This window comes from Sander lucioperca, chromosome 5, assembly GCF_008315115.2.
Source record: "Sander lucioperca isolate FBNREF2018 chromosome 5, SLUC_FBN_1.2, whole genome shotgun sequence".
Taxonomy (NCBI): domain Eukaryota; kingdom Metazoa; phylum Chordata; class Actinopteri; order Perciformes; family Percidae; genus Sander; species Sander lucioperca.
The window spans coordinates 4022501-4030000 of record NC_050177.1 but is presented as its reverse complement, the minus strand read 5'-3'; the positions used below and the strand labels follow the sequence as shown (position 1 = coordinate 4030000).

General features: G+C 40.8%; 2 pseudogenes; both read left to right on the top strand.

The window, feature by feature from the left end:
- LOC116058425 overlaps positions 1-7500 on the top strand; it is a 91856-nt pseudogene that overhangs the window by 16604 nt on the left and 67752 nt on the right.
- LOC118492936 overlaps positions 1-7500 on the top strand; it is a 47587-nt pseudogene that overhangs the window by 15285 nt on the left and 24802 nt on the right.

Here is a 7500-nt window from a genome sequence, read left to right as displayed (position 1 = left end):
GTTCAATGACACCTCACACGAGACTCTACCTTAAAAGGTTCAAATGGTATGAAAGGGGGCGTGGCCTGAGTACGTGGGCGTGGTTAAAATATAGGGGCGGATCAGTATTACATGTAGACCACACATAATAAGTTTCATGTAAGTCGGATGATGTTTGTCATATAAGGCGCATTTCGCAAATATCGGCATTTATTTGTCCTCAGGGTTGGACTCTTATGAATCCTGAAAAGTTTCGAGCCAGTTGGACAATGTACCCTCAAGTTACAGCCACTTCCTGTGTTGATGGCGAAACGCACAAAATGGCCGCCCCGCCACGGCCACGCCCTATGACGAAAAGTTTTTCTTTTAAAAACTTTTCATCTTTATTGTCTTATGATGGCACAGACCAAATTTGCAGTTGTTCGGATAAAATCTCTAGGAGGAGTTCGTTAAAGTACGACATGTGGAAATGGCCAAAATCGCACTAATTTTGAACTTTGAAATCAAAATGGCGGACTTCCTGTTGGGTTTAGGGTATGGCTCCAATGACGTTTTTTTGTACATCTTGACATGTTACATATGTGTACCAAGTTTCGTGAGTCTACGTTAAACACACTGCAGGGCTCAATTTTTGTAACTTTGTAGGGGGTGCTAGCGAGCCATTTTTGCGTGCCTATTCCCGAAACCCTTAAAATACGTAAAGTTTCCCCAGACTTGATGCGACCGCCAAATTTGGTGAGTTTTTGTGTCATTGTATGATTTACAGTTACTCCTGAACATATAATTTGGGTGCCAATGTTTTGACGGAAGTTGCGAATAACTAGAGGGTGGAAGGTTGTATGATGCCATTGACAGGCGACTAAAGGAAACACCCAGTGTCAAAAATAAAATTACAGATTTCTCTGGGTTTCTAATTTGATGGAAACATTTGGAATAGTGTAAGAACACAACTCATAATAATATATAACATAGGTATGTTTGTTTTTAGACATTTTAATGCAGTAATGTTACATATTGTACTTTTAAATATTCTGATATCTTTCAACAGGAGTTAAATATAAATAACGTGTTCCCTTCCTGTTGTCTCTCCAGACTGAGTGGCTGTAATCTGTCAGAGAGAAGCTGTGAAGCTCTGTCCTCAGTTCTCAGCTCCCAGTCCTCTAGTCTGAGAGCGCTGGACCTGAGTAACAACAACCTGCAGGATTCAGGAGGGAAGCTGATCTCTGTTGGACTGAAGAGTCCATACTGCACACTGGAGACTCTCAGGTCAGGATTCATTAACCCATCCAACTGATGACCATTTAAACTCTGATTAACTTTAGTTGATAAAACCACTGACGTGTAGCTTTGTGTCTGCTTATACGATAAACTTGGGCAGTAGTTGTTAGACTTAGAGTTACTTTACATGAGGGTGTTGTTATTGAATAATTAAATACCACAAATGATTTTAAAGTTTTATTATAAATCTGGACCAAAATGTACCTGGACAACAAACAAACATAAAACAAACACATGGCTCCACCTGTTGACAGAGAGTTCCTGTGTGCTGTTCTGTGTGTTTGCAGTCTGTCAGGCTGTCTGATCTCAGAGGAAGGCTCTTCTTCTCTGGTCTCAGCTCTGAGCTCCAACCCCTCCCATCTGAGAGAGCTGGACATGAGCTACAATCATCCAGGAGACTCAGGAGTGAAGCTACTGTCAGCAGGACTGAAGGATCCTCTCTGGAGACTGGATACTCTCAGGTACAAGCACTGATGAACAAAAAGGAGATATTTGTGTAGGACCTTTTAAAGGAGCTCATCTCCAGAAACTAAACAGATAACTCCCTTTTTTTAGTAATTGATGTAGTTTAGACAGATATCTGTATATTAAAGGCACTGTCCATATCCTTTTTTCCCCTCTTTCCCGGGATCAAATCAGCTTCAACTCGACAGAAAGGTCCAGGGGTCTCATTTATAAACGTGGCGTACACACAAAACGGGGCTGAAAATGTGCGTACGCCACTTCCCACGCAAAGGTTGTGATTTCTAAAAAACAAACTTGACAGAAGAATGTGCGGTCCTCCTGCAAATTCTGAACCATGTGTACGCACATTTTGGAGACGTAATAGGAATTGGCGACGCAGATGGTGAGGTGGTGAACTGAAGTCAGACTGCAGAGAGTAAATGGGAATAAGATTACTAATATTTTCAAGTATTGATGCCTCACGCACTTTCTTTCACTCATATCATCCACGTTACCGTGAAGATGAAATCCAGCAGTGTTATTTGCGCTTGTACTGATGATAATTGTTTCATAAATACCTCCAACTCAAATCTTAAATCAAAACTCGTTCTTAATATTTAATCAGCGCTGTCTCGCCGTCACATTGTTCCGCTACGGAGTGCAGGAGGAGATAGCCCGACTGCATGGAATACAGGATATCATTAATACCCTAGCATTAGATAACGGCAGAACACAGTGTAAATAACTAAATATATGTCTTTAAAACTGTGCATATATTATCAAATGTCAAAGTCTGGAAATACAGCTGTTAAGCTCTCGCCCAATCGTTACACTTAATGTCCTCGTTATCGGTCCTAACATTAATACTGTTCATAACAAGACCTGCTTGAAGAAAAGTGTGTTTGCCTATTAGACTTTCTTTCGTCTTCAGATTGTATCTCGGGGTGGGGGATACCACTGATGCTGTGATTTTAGCAAGGTGTTAACAATCAGAAATTGTTGTAAACATATAAATACTGCGGTGACCCCCGTGCGTAATGCTGCATGCTGGCCCTGCTGGACCTGCAGGACCTGCAGGACTACGCTAATGGAAGAATCAGGAGAGAAAGAGACTTCAGGGACCATGATGATGACTGGCTAATATGCTGATTTAAATTCCCTAATATAGCTGTAATATTAATAGTAATATAGCTGAGCTCTTGGATCTATGTACTGAATTGGGTCCAGTAGAGAGGGCAATGCACCAGAACCGTGTCATATCCCGATCCAAATACAGGTCCGCGCCACTCTGGGTGAAACCGGCTGTTTCCAGAGGGAAATGTCATAGAGCTAAGTGTTTTTTTAAATAAATATTATATATAATCTTCAACTTTATCACTAAGGCTTGTTTGGATATAATATATAGTTCTGTTAAATCTTATTATATACGTCTGGTATATCGAAGCTGTCCCCGAGTGCCGTAATGGCTGCTGTTTTGGAAGATTTTATTAATAAAGGTAGTCTATAGATTAGATTCCCCTACACTGTGTGACAACAGGCCGAAATTATAATTCAACTGGCAGCAATTCCCGAGCGTCTGAGAAATTTTTTGCTTCAGTCGTCATGATTCTGCATGATTCAGTGTAACGAAAGAACAACTGCAAGGGTCATTAACATACTGATCAGCATTCAGGAGGTGCTTTGCATTGACTATTTATGGTTAGAAATGGGCGTACAGGGCGGGATAAGAGGCTGATCCACGTACGCACACTTGTAGTCAATCTGTGATTTATAAAGGGAACATTGCTGACTTTTTTTCGGCGTACGTCATTTTAGGCTTTTGGGCACACGTACACTTATAGTAAGGATCCTGCGCACAGTTTTATAAATGAGACCCCAGGACAGTTTTAGCCTAGCTTAGCACAAAGCAATGTGCTTTCTACACGGTGAGAAGAGTGTGTGGATGAAGCATTAATCTACTCTTTTGGCAGACTAGTTAGCTTGGTTTTTAAAATGTCAGTTGCCAATGCTGCATGGCTCATGTGATTGATCAGAGGCGTACACTGACGTCTAGAATAAATTATTGTACAAAGTTCCTCTTGTGCTGGGAGAGTACCGACTTTAAGTTCAAAACGCTCATTCCTAGTCGCTGTGGTGCAAACACAATATATATGTGTGTGAGAGTGATGTAATGTTGGTGTTTCTGTTGCACCAAATGCTTGCTCTTGGGGGAATTGTTGGGTCTCTGTAAATTATAGTGTGGCAGTGGCGTCGGCAGCCGTAATCCTGTTCGCACTCTGCGTACATTTTGTTCTATGAGACACTCATCTAATGATAACGTTATTTCACCCACAAGCCATCCACTATTAATCAGAATATTTATTGTTATGACTCGATCTGTAGATCAGAGGTGGGCCGTCAGGGCCAGCAAGGCCTTCTCTGCTGGCCAAGAGATTGTTATATTTTCATAATTAAAGGCCTATATATTAATTTCTAAAATAAATAAATACATATTTATCAATTTCATTTTATATATTGTATACGCTGCAAGTCTGTTTACATTTTTAGATGTAAAGTTAATGAAAGAAAGGTGGATGTACTTTTTCTTCACATGATGAGCAGCTTTTGGTAAGTTTAATGGATTTTTCAACATTTTAGTGAAATTATTTTATAGCTATTACTGCTTGCTTTAGGTGTTAAAGATTGGAGCAGTGACAGTGGCTGCTGGGCCTTTGTGTGTGCGTAGTGACGTGTGTGTTAAGCCCCCGCTGCTTGGCTGGAATTTGTCGGGAGGCCTGTTGATCGCTGATTGTGTTATTTGTGTTTTTGATTGATTTTGATTGCTTTGTGGTCACCGTATGAGTAAATATGACCGGTTGTTGTGAGTTTGTTTTGGTTTCTTTGGTAATTCCATTCATTTAGACTTGTGATGCATCATCCTGTCATACTGCGTGAAAGTGATGGCTTCAGTCAGCATGTGTTCATGTCTCTGCTGTAGTGTATTAGGTGTGTCTAGGTGTTGAGCCTTGTGTTAAATCACGTTATTCCACACGGTAATGTCCTAGTGTCATGGTTAGGTTATTCAAAGGTGATTTAATTGCTGTAGGATAGTACTTGTCAAGTTATGTATGGTTCACCCTTCAGCTCAACTACTACTATTGCTCTCCTCTGCTCTTCCTCTCCTGTTCCTCTCCTCTGCTCTTCCTTTCCTCTCCTCTGCTCTTCCTCTCCTCTCCTCACATCTCTCGCTAAAATTAAGTGTGTGATCAGTCTCTGATCCATCCTGCTCTGACTCTCCGACGGGGCCGCGGGCCCCTCCCGCATCACTCTCTCTTTCTCTGTCTCTCTCTCTCTCTCTTTCTCTCTCTCTCTCTCTCTGTCTCTCTCTCTCTCTGTCTCTCTCTCTCTCTCTCTCTCTGTCTCTCTCTTTCTCTCTCTCTCTCTCTCTCACTCTCTGTCTCGCTCTCTCTCTCTTATGATTGGACATTGTAAAGGAAATTAAACTGAATTACATATTTTAATTGATTGACAGCCCAAATATGAATATAAATGAGTAAATTCCAGCCCTACATGTGATGAGGATGAAGCTGTGTGTGTGAGAGTGATGTAATGCCCCCCCTCCTCCTTTCAGGGTGGAGCCTGCTGGAGTCAGATGGTTGACACCTGGTCTAAAGAAGTGTAAGTCTGTTTTTAATTTCAATCATCAAACTGTGACATCACTCATTCAACCCTGTGATGTCATCATCAAAGTGCTGATTGGTTAATAACTGCAGCTGTGTTGTGTCTCTTCTCCATCAGATTCCTGTGAACTCACACTAGACACAAACACGGTACACAGAGAACTCAAACTGTCTGACAACAATAGGAAGGTGACATTAGTGAAGGAGGATCAGCCATATCCTGATCATCCAGAGAGGTTTGATTACTGGGAACAGCTGCTGTGTAGAGATGGTCTGACTGGTTGCTGTTACTGGGAGGTTGAGACGAGAGGAGGGGTTAATATATCAGTGAGTTACAGAGGAATCAGCAGGAGAGGATACAGTGAAGACTGTTTGTTTGGATGGAATGATCAGTCCTGGAGTCTGATCTGCTCTGATGATACTCTGTCTGGCACAATAAGAGAGAAACATCCATCTCCTCATCTTTCTCTGGTAGAGTAGCAGTGTATGTGGACTGTCCTGCTGGCTCTCTGTCCTTCTACACAGTCTCCTCTAACTCACTGATCCACCTCCACACCTTCAACACCACATTCACTCAGCCTCTCTATCCTGGGTTTGGTATCTGGTCTCCTGGTGCCTCATTGTCTCTGTGTTGTGTGTAGGACGGAGAGTCTCCTCCTGTTTCTCACTGCTGATCAGTTGAGTCTGTACAGAATCACACTAACAGAAATATTTCAGGTTATTGTTATGAATTAATGAATGAACTTTGTATGAAATAATTCAGAATGATTGAACAGATTCCTGGTGAACATTGTAAACTTCTTTAAAGATGGAAGCTGTGATCATCAAATTGTATAAACGCCGTTGACTTGTGTCATGTTTAGTTTTGAGTTTGGTCTGTTTTCACAATAAAAGCATAAAGTTACTGTGATGTGTTTGAGGTCTTTCCGGCCAGTTTGAAGAAGGAAACATGGAGGAACACCACACGTATTCAAAATCCTAATTTCAGGAGCAGGAGTGTTCTTCTTCTACGCCCAGAAAAAGAAACAGGAGATTGAAAAGAGAAAGAGACCTGCTTTTTCTACATTACATTACATGTCATTTAGCTGGAGCTTTTATCCAAAGAGACTTACCATTGCTATATATGTCAGAGGTAACACGCCTCTGGAGCAGCTAGGGGTTAAGTGCCTTGCTCAGGGGCACATTGGTTGATGTTGATGTTGATGGTTGAAGCGTGAAGGCTACCGTAGCTGTAATACCTTCTCTGAACTGCGTGGTGAGAGAGAGTTGATGATATATGATCTCAACACTATATGGGAGAAATTCCCACACATTGGACATTTAATGCTGATGGGCAGTTACTAAAGTAGAATTCCTCTCCAAATTCCTGTTAGCAGTCACACCAAGAGAATATGCAACAGTTGTTGATGCTGTGCTGAGGAGTGTGCTGCAACTTCTCAGAGGATCAGCAATGTCAGAGATCAATCCGTTTAGTAGTGGTATATTCCTTGGGGGGGTTGACATTACCAAGAATAAATGGTCATGTAAACACATCAGGAATGGTATACAAGAGGTAGTAACTCTGCCCTCAGGGAGATAATTTAAGGCTTCAATCTTCAATGCAATCTATGGAGACATGAACTGGTAAATAATCTGGTTAATTTCAGACAAATGCTGTCTTAATAACAAAGTAAAAGAGGTTAATCTTAAAATCTTACATAAAATATATCCAGCAAAAATGACATTAAAGAGATTCAAACTTGATGTTGAATATTCTTGTACTTTCTGTGAACTAGAAGAAGAATCAGTCTGTCATCTGTTCTTTCACTGTATGAATACTAAAATATTTTGGGTAGATGTTCAACAATTTATAAGACTGAACACTGGGCAAGCAATCCAACTTAAGGATAAAGATATTTTTATTTGTTTTGAAGGCAATGAGATGGACAAAGATGTCTATTTAGTTCAATTAATCTTGTTATTGGGGAAATTCCACATTCACAAGAGGAAATGGGCTCCAAACCAAGCTTTGAACACTTCTTTCAAGAACTGCACTGTTAGGAAAATTTTAACTCTTGTTATTATTAAACTGTTTGCATAGAATAATATTATACTGAATACTCTAAACAAGATAACATGGAGCCATGGCTTATCCTTGTCT